At 44.8% G+C, this 17,193-nt stretch overlaps 1 pseudogene; it reads left to right on the plus strand.

Annotated features, from left to right (window-relative positions):
- Window positions 1–1,205: 1,205 nt before the first annotated feature.
- On the plus strand, window positions 1,206–1,323 carry LOC126210996 (5S ribosomal RNA; annotated as a pseudogene).
- Window positions 1,324–17,193: the final 15,870 nt, after the last annotated feature.

A 17,193-nucleotide genomic window follows, 5' to 3' on the forward strand; every position in this document is an offset into this window, starting at 1 on the left:
CGTTCTGCGCATCTGACGTCACAAAACAGTGTCAGCCAATGAACAGAGAACGACGTTGCCAGAGCTCGATTGCAGTGCAGAGCACGGACGAATGTCTTCAGTGTTAGAAACGTTCAGTCATAAATAAAGTAATTGAACAAAAGCAATGTCCTGATAGCAGACTTTCTATAAAAGAAAGTTGGGAAAAAGCATTCTTTATACCAATTGCTTCTTATTCTATTAATTAATTAAACCTAACAAGCAATAAGCCTCCTAATTCAGGCGATAGCAAGGAAATTCATTCTCACTAACCGCTTTTTCGCTATAAAGAACAGCGGTAATTGTTTATTTCCTGATGTACTTCGACGAAACGTGAGTAATTCATAGTCATACCAACAGTGTTTGTCGATATTTTGCGTCATTTTATTCTTTAAAGTCCTCAAGGAATTCTGTAGTATGACGAGCTGCGTTAGCGTAATGGTTAAGCTGTTTGGGTTCTGAGTTCAAACCTTGTTCGGTGCATAATATTTTCTTTATTTGAAAACAATGTAATTTTTTGAAATTTCTAGTGGCAACTAAAATCAACCATACGGAAAGTATACGCTGTGGACGTTTACCTCTGCAAACTCTTCAAAATTTCGTGCAATGGTTTACTACATTTAATACTGCACAATAACTGCGTTGAACATCGAAACAAAATTAAGTCATTTATGGGGGGAAGGTATCAGTGAAGAAGATGTGTAAAAATCAAATTTTTGGGCCAAATAGTTTTTGTGAATTCGAATGATAACTGTGTCAAAGCAGTCGGAACACCTTGTGTCTGCACAGGCGAGCAGTGCAGTGATGACAAAATCGCGCACAGCGCGGAATGCGAGGAGCACGTCTCTATAGCAGCGAAAGGGTTAATGCGGCCGTGGTGGCTTTACTTCATAAACTGCGCGCTCCCCCCTAAACGTAAGTTTGCGAACTATACTATACTATACTATCGCGCTGCTTCTCTTGGCGCGTGCAACTGGCAACGCAGCAATCTCCGGCGTCTGGGCGGGCATGCGCGAGCCGCCAAGATAAAATAATTGAACTATAGGTGTTACGAATAGTTCAAACGGTCTAAAAATGGCCAAACGGAAGTTAAACATGACCCCCGTTCAGGATGCCCTTCGACTTCTATCGACGGCGCTCATGTCTGGAACGTCAACGAAATTGTGCGTGCCAGTAGAAAACTTGGTGCCAACGGCCTTGCCGCAGTGGTGACACTGGTTCCCGTCAGATCACCGAAGTTAAGCGCTGTCGGGCTGGGCTAGCACTTGGATAGGTGACCATCTGGTCTGCCGAGCGCTGCTGGCAAGCGGGGTGCACTCAGCCCTTGTGAGGCAAACTGAGGAGAAGCAGCGGCTCCGGTCTCGAAAACTAACATACGACTGGGAGCGCGCTGTGCTCCTCCATATCCGCATCCTGTGACGCCTATGGGCTGAGAATGACACTGAGGATGACACGGCGACCGGTCGGTGCCGTTGGGCCTTCATGGCCTTTCGAGAGGAGTTTAGTTCAGTTTAATCGAAGACTGACTGTTCGAGAATTGCAGAAGAAAGTAATATTTCAGGTCGATGATGTCATGAAATCCTGACACACCATCTTGGAATGCATCGTGTTGTCGCTAAATTCGTCCCACTGTTCATGAGTCAAGACCAGAAAGACCTTCTCCTCGCAATCTGCGAAGGGTAGATCGCGCAAATGAGAGCTAGTGTTCCTTGAGAGGATCATAATTGGTGATGAGACATGGGTCTACGGTTATGATGTTGAAACCAAGGTGCAGTCATCACAATTGGTCGGGAAATGTTCTCCTGGACAAAAAAAAAGCTCGTCAGGTCAGTTCAGGTCAAATGTCAAATCCATGCTGATAGCTTTTTTTTTTTTTTTTTTTACTTCTAATCATGAATTCGTGCCACAGGGACAAACTGTTAATCGATGGTACTGCCGTGACGTGTTGCGACGCCTGTGAAAAAATGTGAGAACAAAACGGCCTCACATGCGATGAGGCAATCCATGGTTCTTGCATCACGGTATCGCTCCCGCACTTTCATCCCTGTTAGTGCGTGATTACTGCACAAAAAACGAAATCACTGTGCTGGCTTATCCTCTGTACTCTCCAGATGTTGCCCCTGCGGACTCTTTTCTTTTCCAAAGATGAAAGCCCCGTTGAAAGAGCGAAGAATTGCAACGACGGACGAGATTAATGAAAATTCGCAGACGACGTTCCGCGCAATACAGCAAGAAACGTACCAAGACTGCTTTCGGAAGTCGAAACGGCGTTGGGAGCGGTGTATCAACTATGGAAGCGAGTATTTCGAAGGAGACCGCGCTCAATAAGTAACAGGTAAGTTTAGAAATATTTTGTGAGCAAAATTTCCGAATTTTTTTGAACAGACTGCGTACTCTGTGGCAATCCGATAGAAGCGTCTGGGTTTGACGACTGCCTGGAGAATGTTCCCTGCCGTCATATACGATATGGGAGTATTTTTCGTGATTAGGATGTGCTCCTTAAGAAAACTTTAGATGTAGAAGGATATTAAGATATTTTAGATCGTCGATACTGTGGGCACTAGAGGAAATGTGCGGTGATGATTACTGTTAGCGTGACAATGCACGCTGTTAAAGTGCAGCATCTGTGAGGTAATGGTTTGTGGACAATAACATACCTGAATCTGACTGGCCTGCCAAGAGCACGAACTGAACCCGATACGGCAGCTTTGGGATTAGCTGCAACGAAGACTTCACTCCAGGCTCTAGTGTCTAACAGCACTATCTTCTCTGGTTTCCGCTCCTGAGGAAAATGGGCTGCAATTCGTCCACAGGCATCGAAACACCCCATTCGGAGTGTCCCCATCATTTCTCTGGTATGCTGAGTCTGTATTTCATCGGTGCACCTGACCTGTTATATCCTAGCCAGTAATGCCAACCGAGCCCGCTGCCAAAAGGTTGGCAGCATCAAAGTCCTGACGCCGTCCGCATAAGCAGCGCCAGCGATACAGGAAATCGCCGCAAGTCTGCGCGCGCCACCGCTGGCTTCTGGCTTCTTAAGCGCTGGAGTCGCGAGCGCTAGGACAGTTCTGTATTCGCCGCTCAGTTGTGTACTCGCCACCGAATTGTGTACCTGCTAGTCAGTTGTGTGTTCATCGCAGCAGAGTTGTTGTTTGTCGTCAGCCGACGCTGACCAAGCCGCTCCGACTCGAACTAGACAGATTTCTGTAGACCATGTTCACCACTGTGTTCTGTATCGTCGTTAATAAAGATAAGTACCGACTTTCATTTAATCCGAGTGTTTGGGTTTTCATCTTTCTGTTCACTGTTCCAGCGGACCGGTCGGCCCGCTATTAAAAGTGTGGCGGTGACTTCGTAGGCCGTTTCTACAGCGAAGTGTTGTCGCTACGAAGGCCGTCACAAAATGACCAACATGTTCAAGGGCCATGAACATGCTGCTGAGCTATGATTCCATCCTTCTATACAAGGAGTGCTAGTTGTGCAAGGTTCGCAGAAGAGCTTTTGTGAAGTCTGGAAGGTAGGAGACGAGATACTGGCAGAACTGAAGCTGTGAGGAGCGGGTAGCTCAGTTGGTAGAGCACTTGCCCGCCAAAGGCATAGGCCCAGATTTCGAGTCTCGGTCCGGCACACAGTTTTAATCTGCCAGGAAGTTACATGATGTCGGTGAGAGATACTGTCGGTCAGAAGTACTTTGAGAATTTCGCAATGATATCGGACTTATCAAATATTTATAGCAGAGTTTTTTTTTTTACTGCCACTTTGCGATACGCCATAGTTCAAAGAAATAATACAAGAGCGAGACGGCGACTTAAAGGAGGTCTGGTATAAGATGTCGTCATAAGGCATGTAGGACCATAATATAAACATCTGTGGCTCGTTGCCACTGTATCATATGCTGGTGCATTGTTCCCGTATGCTTCGACCAATTCAGAATGTATTTTTGCAGCCTTTTCCCTTACACATGCACAAAAGAAGTTACTGCACAACATTCCACCGAGCGAGGTGGCGCAGTGGTTAGCACACTGGTCTCGTATTCGGGAGAACGACGGTTCAAACCCACGTCGAGCCATCCTGATGTAGGATTCCCGTGATTTCCCTAAATGGATCCAGGCAAAAGCCGGGATGGTTCCTTTGAAATGGCACGCCCGATTTCCTTCCTCATCCTCCCCTAATCCGATGGGACCGATGACCTCGCTATTTGGTCCCTTCCCCCCACATCAACAAACCAAACAACAACATTCCATTTCATCAATAGGCTGCTTCATTTTTGTTTCTGCTCCCGTGGTGGTGTGCTACGGGATTTCAGTGTGGACCAGGACTGCACACAATTAACTGTAAACAACCAAAAAATTAATTTCGTAAGTTCTTTTTTTTTTTCGAGGCGATAATTAAAACTTTATGAATACGCAGAGAAAGTGCTCGCGTATTACCCTTTAATTGTTGCTCTATCAGGATTGTTTCTCAAGCGTAATCACGGCTCTAGAAGTTGGCCGCAGTATAGCCGTTCCTTTCCGAACGGTACGGAGTTCGTACCCCGACTGGGAAAGATACTTTTTTTCTCTCTCTCTACCGCCGAGCTTACAACATCGCTAGCACATCAATTCATGTTAGTGCTCGAGTCAGCGATTCACAGCGTGCGTAGCAAGAGAAAGGGCCGCCTAGACCATTCGTAGATCGCCCCGCACTCACGTGAGCCTACGAGCTGCGAGCTGAAGAGGGCGGGCATCGCGAAACAGGCGAGGCGTGCCTCCACTCTGTGACGTCACGAGTGGAATAGCTGTGAATGCCGGCTCGATTACAGAGCCCGCCGAGGCAAAGCTCCGATTGTCTCATTCCGTGAATGACGCCGCTCATTTGCGCAGCAGTTTACTGAAACGTCATCTCTGCGTTCTGTCGCTACGCTGTCGCGTCATCGAAACGTTTTGTGAGTTTATCACACGTCCTCTCGCCCAGCGTCGTAAAGACGCTGAATAACAAAAGCAGGAGTACGACTCGCGCTCTCACGGTTAAAATCGCTTCGCCTGTTGGCAATTTGCATTTTATCTTGGTTATGTAACTTGTAAATTACACCGTTTAGTTCATTATTATACATGTGCGGCGCTTAAATCCGGACACGTTTCAATTTCCCACCATATCTTGGTTCCGCCGGAGGTCCTGACAATAGTTCTTGAAAGCTATTGGTACATACACTACTGGCCATTAAAATTGCTACACCACGCAGATGACGTGCCACAGACACGAAATTTAACCGACAGGAAGAAGATGCTGTGATATGCAAATTATTAGCTTTTCAGAGCATTCACAGAAGGTTGGCGCCGGTGCCGACACCTACAACGTGCTGACATGAGGAAAGATTCCAACCGATTTCTCATACACAAACAGCAGTTGAAAAGTTGTTGTGGTGCCTCGTGTAACGAGGAGAAATGCGTACCATCACGTTTCCGACTTCGATAAAGGTCGGATTGTAGCCTATCGCGATTGCGGCGTATTGTATCGCGACATTTCTGCTCGCGTTGGTCGAGATCCAATGACTGTTAGCGAAATATGGAATCGGTGGGTTCAGAAGGGTAATACGGAACGCCGTGCTGGATCCCAACGGCCTCGTATCACTAGCAGTCGAGATGACACGCATCTTATCCGCATGGCTGTAACGGATCGTGCAGCCACGTCTCCATCCCTGAGCCAACAGCTGGGGACGTATGCAAGACAACAACCATCTACACGAACAGTTCGACGAAGTTTGCAGCAGCATGGACTATCAACTCGGTGACCGTGGCTGCGGTTACCCTTGATGCTGCATCACAGACAGGAGAGCTTGCGATGGTGTACTCAACGACGAACCTGGGTGCACGAATGGCAAAACGTCATTTATTCGGATGAATCCAGGTTCTGTTTACAGCATCACGATGGTCACATCCGTGTTTGGCGACATCGCGGTGAACGCACGTTGGAAGCGTGGATTCGTCATCGCCATACTGGCGTATCACCCGGCGTGATGGTATGGGGTGCCATTGGTTACACGTCTCGGTGACCTCTTGTTCGCACTGACGGCACTTTGAACAGTGGACGTTACATTTCAGATGTGTTACGACCCGTTGCTCTACCCTTCATTCGATCCCTGCGAAACTCTAGATTTCACATGTCAGTTCTAGTATAATATATTCGTCCAATGAATACCCGCTTATCATCTGCATTTCTTCTTGGTGTAGCAATTTTAATGGCCAGTAGTGTATTTAAGCGCCTGCCTCTCACTCAGCGAGGCAGTCTGATATTCGCGTGAGTCTCTCGACATATCGCCTAGAGACAGCGTATTTACTTTGCTTATTTCCGTGTATGAGATAACGTGTCGATTTCGTGAGGTTTTCGCTTGTGACGCCATTGCTTCTTGCGTATTGTTCTTAGAGTCTCGCACGGTTGTCAGTGATTGTTCGTGTTCGTCCTTTTCCGTTCGTCCGTTTTGTCTGTTCGCGGGCCGGTCCCGTTCGGTCCCACCGCACTTTCCTTCACAGCAACCCCGCGACCGTTCCGGTCTTGGTTACAACATTTTGGCCATATGTGGCCCCACACCCACCCACTATACTCCCACTAATGAATACCAACAGCCTCCCTTTCCCAAACCTGTCGACGTGCACGTCACGCCTAGTGCTGTAGCCCCACCAGCAGCATCACACTGTGCGCCCAGCCAGCACTCATCAGTGACAACTTCAGCCCGGCACTGACGGGCGCCGAGCGAGGTTGCGCAGTGGTTAACACACTGGACTCGTACTCGGGAGGACGACAGTTCAACCACACGTCCGACCATCCTGATTTAGGTTTTCTGTGATTTCAGTAAATCGCTTCAGGCAAATGCCTGGATGGTTCCTTTCAAAGAGCATGGCCGAATTCCTTCCCCATCCTTCCCTAAACCGACGGTACCAATGGCCTTGCTGTTTGCTGCTCTCTCCCAAATGAACCAACCATTGACGGGCCTTGCAGCACTACCGAACCGCGGCCTATCGTGCCTCTGCAACAGTTTCACAATACTCCCACACAGTTAGGAAAGCTTTCCTTCTCAAGTCATCACCTATATTGCATGCCCTGTCCATGTTCATGCTGTTCCCCGCCCGGCCAACTGCCACTACATCATCGCCCTAAACCCCACACACCTCATTCACTCGGCTTGAAAATTCTGGTGACCTGATACTTTCCCCCAAATTTCTTCTGTAATTGAGGGTCTTGTACAACTCTACCATGAGAGCTACCTAGCAGAAGTGTTCTCTTCATCCTCACATTAGTATTACTCCTAACCTTCCTAACATTGGGTAGACTCTGCATATATTCTGTCGTACATCACGTGAGGCAATACTGACCTTCCGACTTATCTTAGAAGAAATATTAAGGAAAGGCAAACCTACGTTTCTAGCATTTGTAGACTTAGAGAAAGCTTTTGACAATGTTGACTGGAATACCCCTTTCAAATTCTGAAGGTGGCAGGGGTAAAATACAGGGAGCGAAGGGCTATTTACAATTTGTACAGAAACCAGATGGCAGTTGTAAGAGTCGAGGGGCATGAAATGGAAGCAGTGGTTTGGAAGGGAGTGAGACAGGGTTGTAACATATCCCCGATGTTATTCAATCTGTATATTGAGAAAGCAGTAAAGGAAACAAAAGAAAAGTTCGGAGTAGGTATTAAAATCCATGGAGAAGAAATAAAAACTTTGAGGTACGCCGATGACATTGTAATTCTGTCAGAGACAGCACTTGGAAGAGCAGTTGAACTGAATGGCCAGTGTCTTGAAAGGAGGATATAAGATGAACATCAACAAAAGCAAAACGAGGATAATGGAATATAGTCGAATTAAGTCGGGTGATACTGAGGGAATTAGATTAGGAAATGAGACACTTAAAGTAGTGAAGGAGTTTTGCTATTTGGGGAGCAAAATAACTGATGATGGTCGAAGTAGAGAAGATATTAAATGTAGACTGGCAATGGCAAGGAAAGCGTTTCTGAAGAAGAGAAATTTGTTAACATCGAGTATAAATTTAAGGGTCAGGAAGTCTTTTCTGAAAGTATTTGTATGGAGTGTAGCCATGTATGGAAGTGAAACATGGACGATAACCAGTTTGGACAAGAAGAGAATAGAAGCTTTCGAAATGTGGTGCTACAGAAGAATGCTGAAGATTAGATAGGTAGATCACATAACTAATGATGAAGTATTGAATAGAATTGGGGAGAAGAGGAGTTTGTGGCGCAGCTTGACAAAAAGAAGGGACCGGTTGGTAGGACATGTTCTGAAGCATCAAGGGATCACAAATTAAGCATTGGAGGGCAGCGTGGAGGGTAAAAATCGTAGAGGGAGACCAAGAGATGAATACACTAAGCAGATTCAGAAGGATGTAGGTTGCAGTAAGGACTTGAAGAAGCTTGCACAGGATAGGGTAGCATGGAGAGCTGCATCAAACCAGTCTCAGGACTGAAGACCACAACAACAACAACATCATTATCTTGAGGCACTTCTCCCCTCAATTTAATTTCATGTAATCCTTCATATAACAAGGACTAAGTCTGCCTTCATGTCTCATTTGTGTGGTTATCGAAACATCTACTGTAAATAAGATGGTTTCTACATCTCTGTGATTGCTCTGCTATTCACAATAACGTGCCTGGCAGAGGGTTCAATGAACCACCTTCAAGCTGTCTCTCTACCGTTCCACTCTCGAACGACACGCGGGAAAAACGAGCACTTAAATTTTTCTGTGTGAGCCATGATTTCTCTTATTTTATCGTGAGGATCATTTCTCCCTATGTAGGTGGTTGCCAACAGAATGTTTCGCAATCGGAGGAGAAAACTGGTGACTGAAATTTCGTGAGAAGATCCTGTCGCAACAAAAAACGCCTTTGTTTTAATTATTGCCACTCGAATTCAGGTATCATGTCTGTGAAACTATCTCCCCTTTTTCGAGATAATACAAAACGTGCTGCCCTTCTATGTACTTTTTCGATGTCATCTGTCAGTCACACCTGATGCGGGTCCCACACCGCACAGCAATACTCCAGAATAGGGCGTTCAAGTGTAGAGTAAGCAGTCTCTTTAGTAGACCTGTTGCACCTTCTAAGTGTGAAACGTCCCCTTAGAAAAATTATAAATGACTGTGCTTAAGCTGACACACAATATTTTTTTTAGCGCAATGCAGTCTGACTTTCAACAATCCCTACAAAAGAATGGCCCTAACTAACAATAACCTATGCTTTTCAGAAATCACTTACCTCACAAAAATCTTCGTTACTCGAACTACTGCAATAAAGCGAGCGCCACTACTGCCATCTAAATAAAAGATTCTAACTACTGAAGGCTGTAACTACTGATAGGCATAGTTAGCAAATAAAAGATTTTGATAGAGAACAAACAATGTATTTACCTTGAAAGTGTTCAAAAGTCATAATATATATAGCAGTTCATGACATTCATTCTTACAAATGTACTGTTTCTGATGGACATACGTCCACATCATCCGCTCTCAAAAATCCGCCATCTCACTTCCCCACATCCACCACTGCTGGCGGCTCACCTCCAACTGCGCAACGCTACGCGCTTTTAACAGCCAACAGCCCACCACTACAATAGCGAATATTACAACAATGCCACCCAGCCACAGACTGCACACAGCACAGCCAGTGATTTTCATACAGAGCGCTACGTGGCGTTACCAATATAAAAACCTAAACAGCCTACTTACAAGTGTTTCGCCAATGAATCGCAGTCTTTGGTTTGCTCTACCCACAATATTATCTATGTGATCGTTCCAATTTAGGTTATTTGTAATTGTAATACCTGAGTATTTAGTTGAATTTACAGCCTTCAGATTTGTGTGACTTTTTGCGTAATCGAAATTTAGCTGATTTCTTTTAGAACTCATGTGAATAACTTCACACTTTTCCTTATTCAGGGTCAATTGCCACTTTTCGCAGCATACAGATATCTTATCTAAATCATTTTGCAAGTCGTTTTGATCATCTGATGACATTACAAGACGGTAGATGACAGCATCTTCTGCAAACAATCTAAGATGGCTGCTCAGTTTGTCTCCTATGTCGTTAATATAGATCAGGAACAATAGAGGGCCTGTAACACTTGCTTGGGGAACGCCGGATATTATTTCTGTTTTGCTCGACGGCTTTCCGTTTACTACTACGAACTGTGACCTTTCTGACAGGAAATCACGAATCCAGTCGCACAACTGAGGCGATACTCCGTAGGTACGCAGTTTGGTTAGAAGACGCTTGTGAGGAACGGTGTCGAAAGCCTTCTGGAAATCTAAAAATGGACGGAATGTCACTGGTCACCACCAATAAATAAACGATACTACTTAATACGACTTTCAGCGGAATTGCAACCATTTATCTTAAGCTTAATTGTATCTAAGGATAATAATACTAATAATTTCATGCTGCTCAATGGCTTGGTGGAAGTCTTTCCACTGGACGCCAATTCGGTGATCTGCATGGTCTTAACTGGCTACTGGCTAGCCTACTGCAGTTACCCAGCCGGTGAAAAGGAACTTACAGTTTAACATGGAATCTCAACCAATTCTTGTTTATGGTGACACCTCACACAGTAGAGAGGTTGTAATGTTGATGTATTAATTTGTTCTGAAAGCGGTGCTGATATTCAAGACAATAAAAGCGGGTCAAAAGCCGTGAGCTATCTGGAGAAGTTAACCTTGCATCACTGAGCAACTGTTTCACCAGGTATCCAGTCTAGCTTACCAAATTCCCAACCAGACACCAGACTAACATGAATTATAATCTTTTAATAGTCACACGACAACCGGTGATATATACAGGGTGTTTCAAAAATGACCGGTATATTTGAAACGGCAATAAAAACTAAACGAGCAGCGATAGAAATACACCGTTTGTTGCAATATGCTTGGGACAACAGTACATTTTCAGGCAGACAAACTTTCGAAATTACAGTAGTTACAATTTTCAAGAACAGATGGCGCTGCGGTCTGGGAAACTCTATAGTACGATATTTTCCACATATCCACCATGGTTCAAATGGCTCTGAGCACTATGGGACTCAACTGCTGAGGTCATTAGTCCCCTAGAACTTGGAACTAGTTAAACCTAACTAACCTAAGGACATCACACACATCCATGCCCGAGGCAGGATTCGAACCTGCGACCGTAGCGACATATCCACCATGCGTAGCAATAATATGGCGTAGTCTCTGAATGAAATTACCCGAAACCTTTGACAACGTGTCTGGCGGAATGCCTTCACATGCAGATGAGATGTACTGCTTCAGCTGTTCAATTGTTTCTGGATTCTGGCGGTACACCTGGTCTTTCAAGTGTCCCCACAGAAAGAAGTCACAGGGGTTCATGTCTGGCGAATAGGGAGGCCAATCCACGCCGCCTCCTGTATGTTTCGGATAGCCCAAAGCAATCACACGATCATCGAAATATTCATTCAGGAAATTAAAGACGTCGGCCGTGCGATGTGGCCGGACACCATCTTGCATAAACCACGAGGTGTTCGCAGTGTCGTCTAAGGCAGTTTGTACCGCCACAAATTCACGAAGAATGTCCAGATAGCGTGATACAGTAATCGTTTCGGATCTGAAAAATGGGCCAATGGTTCCTTTGGAAGAAATGGCGGCCCAGACCAGTACTTTTTGAGAATGCAGGGACGATGGGACTGCAACATGGGGCTTTTCGGTTCCCCTTATGCTCCAGTTCTGTTTATTGACGAAGCCGTCCAGGTAAAAATAAGCTTCGTCAGTAAACCAAATGCTGCCCACATGCATATCGCCGTCATCAATCCTGTGCACTATATCGTTAGCGAATGTCTCTCGTGCAGCAATGGTAGCGGCGCTGAGGGGTTGCCGCGTTTGAATTTTGTATGGATAGAGGTGTAAACTCTGGCGCATGAGACGATACGTGGAGGTTGGCGTCATTTGGACCGCAGCTGCAACACGGCGAACGGAAACCCGAGGCCGCTGTTGGATCACCTGCTGCACTAGCTGCGCGTTGCCCTCTGTGGTTGCCGTACGCGGTCGCCCTACCTTTCCAGCATGTTCATCCGTCACGTTCCCAGTCCGTTGAAATTTTTCAAACAGATCCTTTATTGTATCGCTTTTCGGTCCTTTGGTTACATTAAACCTCCGTTGAAAACTTCGTCTTGTTGCAACAACACTGTGTTCTAGGCGGTGGAATTCCAACACCAGAAAAATCCTCTGTTCTAAGGAATAAACCATGTTGTCTACAGCACACTTGCACGTTGTGAACAGCACACGCTTACAGCAGAAAGACGACGTACAGAATGGCGCACCCACAGACTGCGTTGTCTTCTATATCTTTCACATCACTTGCAGCGCCATCTGTTGTTGAAAATTGTAACTACTGTAATTTCGAAAGTTTGTCCGCCTGAAAATGTACTGTTGTCCCAAGCATATCGCAACAAACGGTGTATTTCTATCGCTGCTCGTTTAGTTTTTATTGCCGTTTCAAATATACCGGTCATTTTTGAAACACCATATATATATATATATATATATATATATATATATATATATATATATATATATATATATATAAAAAGAAGAATTTAAATAAAAAGAAATAAATCAGTTTATATTTGGACATTTATTTTAACATTGATCTTTGTTCCGTTAAAATTTCAGCATATTAAACTTGATTCATAACTAAACTGGTGCCTTATTTAGGATTGTGAAAATGTGAGTTTGTAATCTTACGGAACACATCAAATATGGAGACTGCATACAACACTGCATTCATAACATAACAGACGAAGAACGTTGAAACATATGCAAGAGGAAATTAACCACAACCAACCGATTCAGTTTTCACCCAAAGAAGTTACGTTCGTAGCGCAATCCTTTCCGTCATGAAATTACCACACACTGGTATACTAAATTCATACTAACTCTCTGTGAAATCTTCCCGAAAAGAATAGCTGAGGGCTACTTTGATGATTGCAGCATATGCTTCACGTGGTCAACTTGGTTCACACAAAGAGTGTAACTCCACAGTAATTTTGATAATTAAAATAAATTACATCGAAACGCAATTTACAAAAGAAAAACCTCGAACTGGTTACTATCGTCTTACTATTAACCTGATGGGTCAAACAATTGTATAAGCACGTGGTACTGGTCTCACAAAGTATACCCCACGTGGGTTGAACGTAAAGAAAAGTTGCTATATTGAAAAATATTGTCAAGACGAGACGTTATAATCTCACGCACATTAGCATTTAAGATTGATGATCTTAGTTAGAGTTACTGATCAACACGTGGTTCCACTTTACTCACAAAGTAGTGACAAAGCAACTACTGGAAGATATTCTGAACTTCACACTCGAATTACACTGCGTTGCAATTTAAGATAACATAAGATATTTTAGATCCAAACCTGAAATAAAGGTGATTAAATTTTCAGTTAGGCTGAACTTAACAAATCCATTGTCCTGCGGACTTAGCAGAGACGCGCTTAGCCGGAGATCTTACCACTTCAGACGCTCGCTGCGAACAGACTTCCCGTGGGCACCTACCGAGGGTGCTTCCAGATACAAAACGGAAGTGACCAGAGAGGCAGAGAGGCAGATGACAGACAGGACCATAATAAGAATAGAAACCTCTCTGCTTTTAGAAAGCGTAGCTACCTGTTCCGACGCTGGTCCTACTGTTCTCTAGCAGACAGGCTTGTCTGCTACCATCAAGCATGCAACTAGAAATACATTTGCTCATTCATCCTTTCACTCTGAAGGGAAGGGGGATTACAGTATCTTATCATATACAGTATATAAAAGAAAGCGGATGTAGGTTCCGTATGAGACTGTGTGACATGAATTACATATAAACTGTGGTGTCACCGCTAGACACCACACTTGCTAGGTGGTAACTTAAATCGGCCGCGGTCCTGTAGTACATGTCGGACCCGCGTGTCGCCACTGGGTGATCGCAAACCTAGCGCCACCACATGGCAGGTCACAAGACACGGACTAGACCTCGCCCAGTTGTACGGACGACATAGCTTGCGACCAGACGTACCAAGTTTTCCTCTCAATTGCCGAGAGACAGATAGAATAGCCTTCAGCTTAGTCCATAGCTACTACCTAGCAAGGCGCCATTTGTATCAGTGCTTATAGCTTACTAAAATTCAAGAGAGATGTATTCCAACAAGAGAATAAAAGTTAAGTAACATCTACGTACTTTTCTTCTTATTCATTAATAAGTCTCATGTTCCAGAACTTCAAGCCCGTCTGCGTTAGTTTAGCGTGCACCTAGCTACCTCATTGTGTCTATGCTGTATGAGCAAGACACAACATAAACTGTGTTTTAAAGTGTAATAGTGTGACAGATCGTTCTTGATTATGTGTAAAAGTAACACGTTCCACTGCTCAGTCTCCTCCCAGATAGTCAGAAACACCACAGTAAATTTAGAAGTGTAATTTATGCCATAAATGACAACAGTTTTAAGAAATTAACATGAAAGGAATCCAACAGAGACCTTTCAAGGTGAAGGTAGGGTAAAACGAAGACTGGAAAATCCGTGTTACAATCGAGATACGAAGCCGCGACCTCTCGCCTCCCAGGCACGTGCTTTACAGCTAGAGCACGAGGACCTCCAAGCAAATAGACAGTTCACCTACAGGTTTTCATTGAGTTTGCGAGTATTGAAATATATGGGCTGATCTTTCGATTGCATTGACTTAAAAGTTTAAATTTTTTACACCGTCTATGGACCGTAGATCTTAGTACGAGATATACAGGGTGAGTTTTTCCACCGTGTACACAGTCTAGAGATTGTTCGATGTGAGAATACGGAACAAAAAGGGTCTAATGAACTTATGTCCCAAAATACATGGTTCCCTAGCTAGAGACCATTTATTCAAACAAACTATGTTACAGAGACTGCGGTCTAATAAGCACGGTACCATGCGGTCACAGTTACAGTATCCATGATTACTTCCTCTAAGGTGGTACTGTTTCTCATATCTCATCCCCTAGAGCCCCCTCCTGCCATAGTATTTGGCAATGTTGTGTCCGATTCACTTCTGTTGCGAACTCACCTTGTAGTGGGCGTGATACAGCGTTGTACACAATGGTGCCGTATTCGAATCGAGAGCGTGCCGACATGGTGTTTACTTACGGAAAGGCAAATGGCAACAGGCGGCGGGCAGCAAGATTGTATCAGGAGACCTATGCCCGCCGACAACAACATTCAACGTGTGCAACAGTATTTCGCCGTTTGTCTGAGACAGGGTCGTTTCAGGAAGGACGTACCCGAAAGGTTCGGACACCAGACTTGGAGGAAAATGAGATTAACAGTGTGGAAGACGACCGCCGTGTCACTACCAGGCAGTTGGCTCGCCAATACAGGGTAAGCCAGACGACCGTGTGAGACATTCTCCATGACAATTTTTACCACCCTTGTGAGTAGGCTGTTTAGGTTTTTATGTTGGTAACGCCATGTAGCGCTGTATATGAAAATCACTGACTGCTGTGTGAAGGCTGTGGTTGGTTTGCATTGTTGGAGTAATATTCGCCATTGTAGTGTTGGGCAGTTGGCTGTTAATAGCGCGCAGCGTTGCGCAGTTGGAGGTGAGCCGCCGGCAGTGGTGGATGTGGGGAGAGAAATGGCGGAGTTTTGAGAGCGGTTGATCTGGACGTGTGTGCGCCAGAAAGAGTAAATTTGTAAGAATGGATGTCATGAAGTGCTTGCTATATATATTATGATTTTTGAACACTATTAAGGTAAATACAATGTTTGTTCTCTATCAAAATCTTTCATTTGCTAACTATGCCTATCAGTATTTAGTGCCTTCAGTAGTTTGAATCTTTTATTTAGCTGGCAGTGGTGGCGCTCGCTTTATTGCAGTAGTTCGAGTAAAGAAGATTTTTGTGAGGTAAGTGATTTATGAAAGGTATAGGTTAATGTTAGTCAGGGCCATTATTTGTAGGGATTATTGAAAGTCAGATTGCGTTGTGCTAAAAATATTGTGTGTCAGTTTAGTATTGATCAGAACAGGTAAAGAGCGAAATGTCTGAGTACGTTCAGTTCTGCTCAGCTGTTTGAAAATCAAATAATGTAAGAGGTTTATCTGCATAGTAATTCATTACGTTTTATAAGGGGACGTTTCACCCTTATCACTTACAGCGTGTGCAGGTCTTACTAGTGACAGACTCTCCACATTGGGATCAGTTTTGTCACTGGTTTCTTCACCAGGCAACCAAGATTCCGGGATTTGTGTCATCCATCCTTTTCATAAATAACGCCACCTTTACGCGGAGTGGGATCTTCAACGTTCATACCAGCCATCTGTGCGATAGTTTGCAGAACCCCCATGATATGGTGACAGCGCATCGTCAGCAACGGTGCAGCCGGAATGTGTGGACCGGCATAATTGGCGACCGTGTTTTGGGACCAGTCTTCGTTCCACGTCGCCTAACAGGCCGGAACTACCGGCGTTTGTTGCGGGCGACTTTGCCTTCCCTGCTGGGAGAAGTGCCATTGATGATTCGAAGGGTTATGTGGTTGCTACATAATGGTGCTCCATCGCAGTTAACGTCCGGACGCATCTCAATCGTGTCTTCCCTGGTCGATGCATCGGATGAGGGGGTCCAATTGCATAGCCCGGTCGTTCACCGGGACTCAACCTGTGCGATTTCTGGTTATGGGGCCATCTCAAAAGTATAGTGTATGGAGAGTCCATTCCAGGATGTGAAGACTGGAGCAGCGTATTCATACTGCCTTTGACACCGTTCGAATGCAGTCTGACCGATGTGAACGCTTGTGACAGAACATGCCACGGCGCATAAATGCATGTGTCAAGGCACATGGAAACCATTTTCAACACGAACTGTAACTGTGGATGCATGATACAGCCCGTACTAGACCGCAGCCTCTGCAACAATGTATGAGTGGATAAACGGTCTCCAAGCATTTCCAGATATAAGTTCATTACACCTTTTTTGTTCCATATCCTGTCATCGATCAACCACTAGAGTTTGTACACGGTATAAAAACCACCCTGTCTGCCTGTTCCTGAGATAAAGGTGTCTTAACAGATGGACAGACAGAAACAGAGCCAACAAACAGATCCTGTAAGAGTTCCCTTTGTACCGTAGGAGGTTGTTGTTGTTGTTGTCTCCAGTCCTGAGACT

Source organism: Schistocerca nitens, chromosome 10 (genome assembly GCF_023898315.1).
Source record: "Schistocerca nitens isolate TAMUIC-IGC-003100 chromosome 10, iqSchNite1.1, whole genome shotgun sequence".
In the NCBI taxonomy this organism is placed as follows: Eukaryota; Metazoa; Arthropoda; class Insecta; order Orthoptera; family Acrididae; genus Schistocerca; species Schistocerca nitens.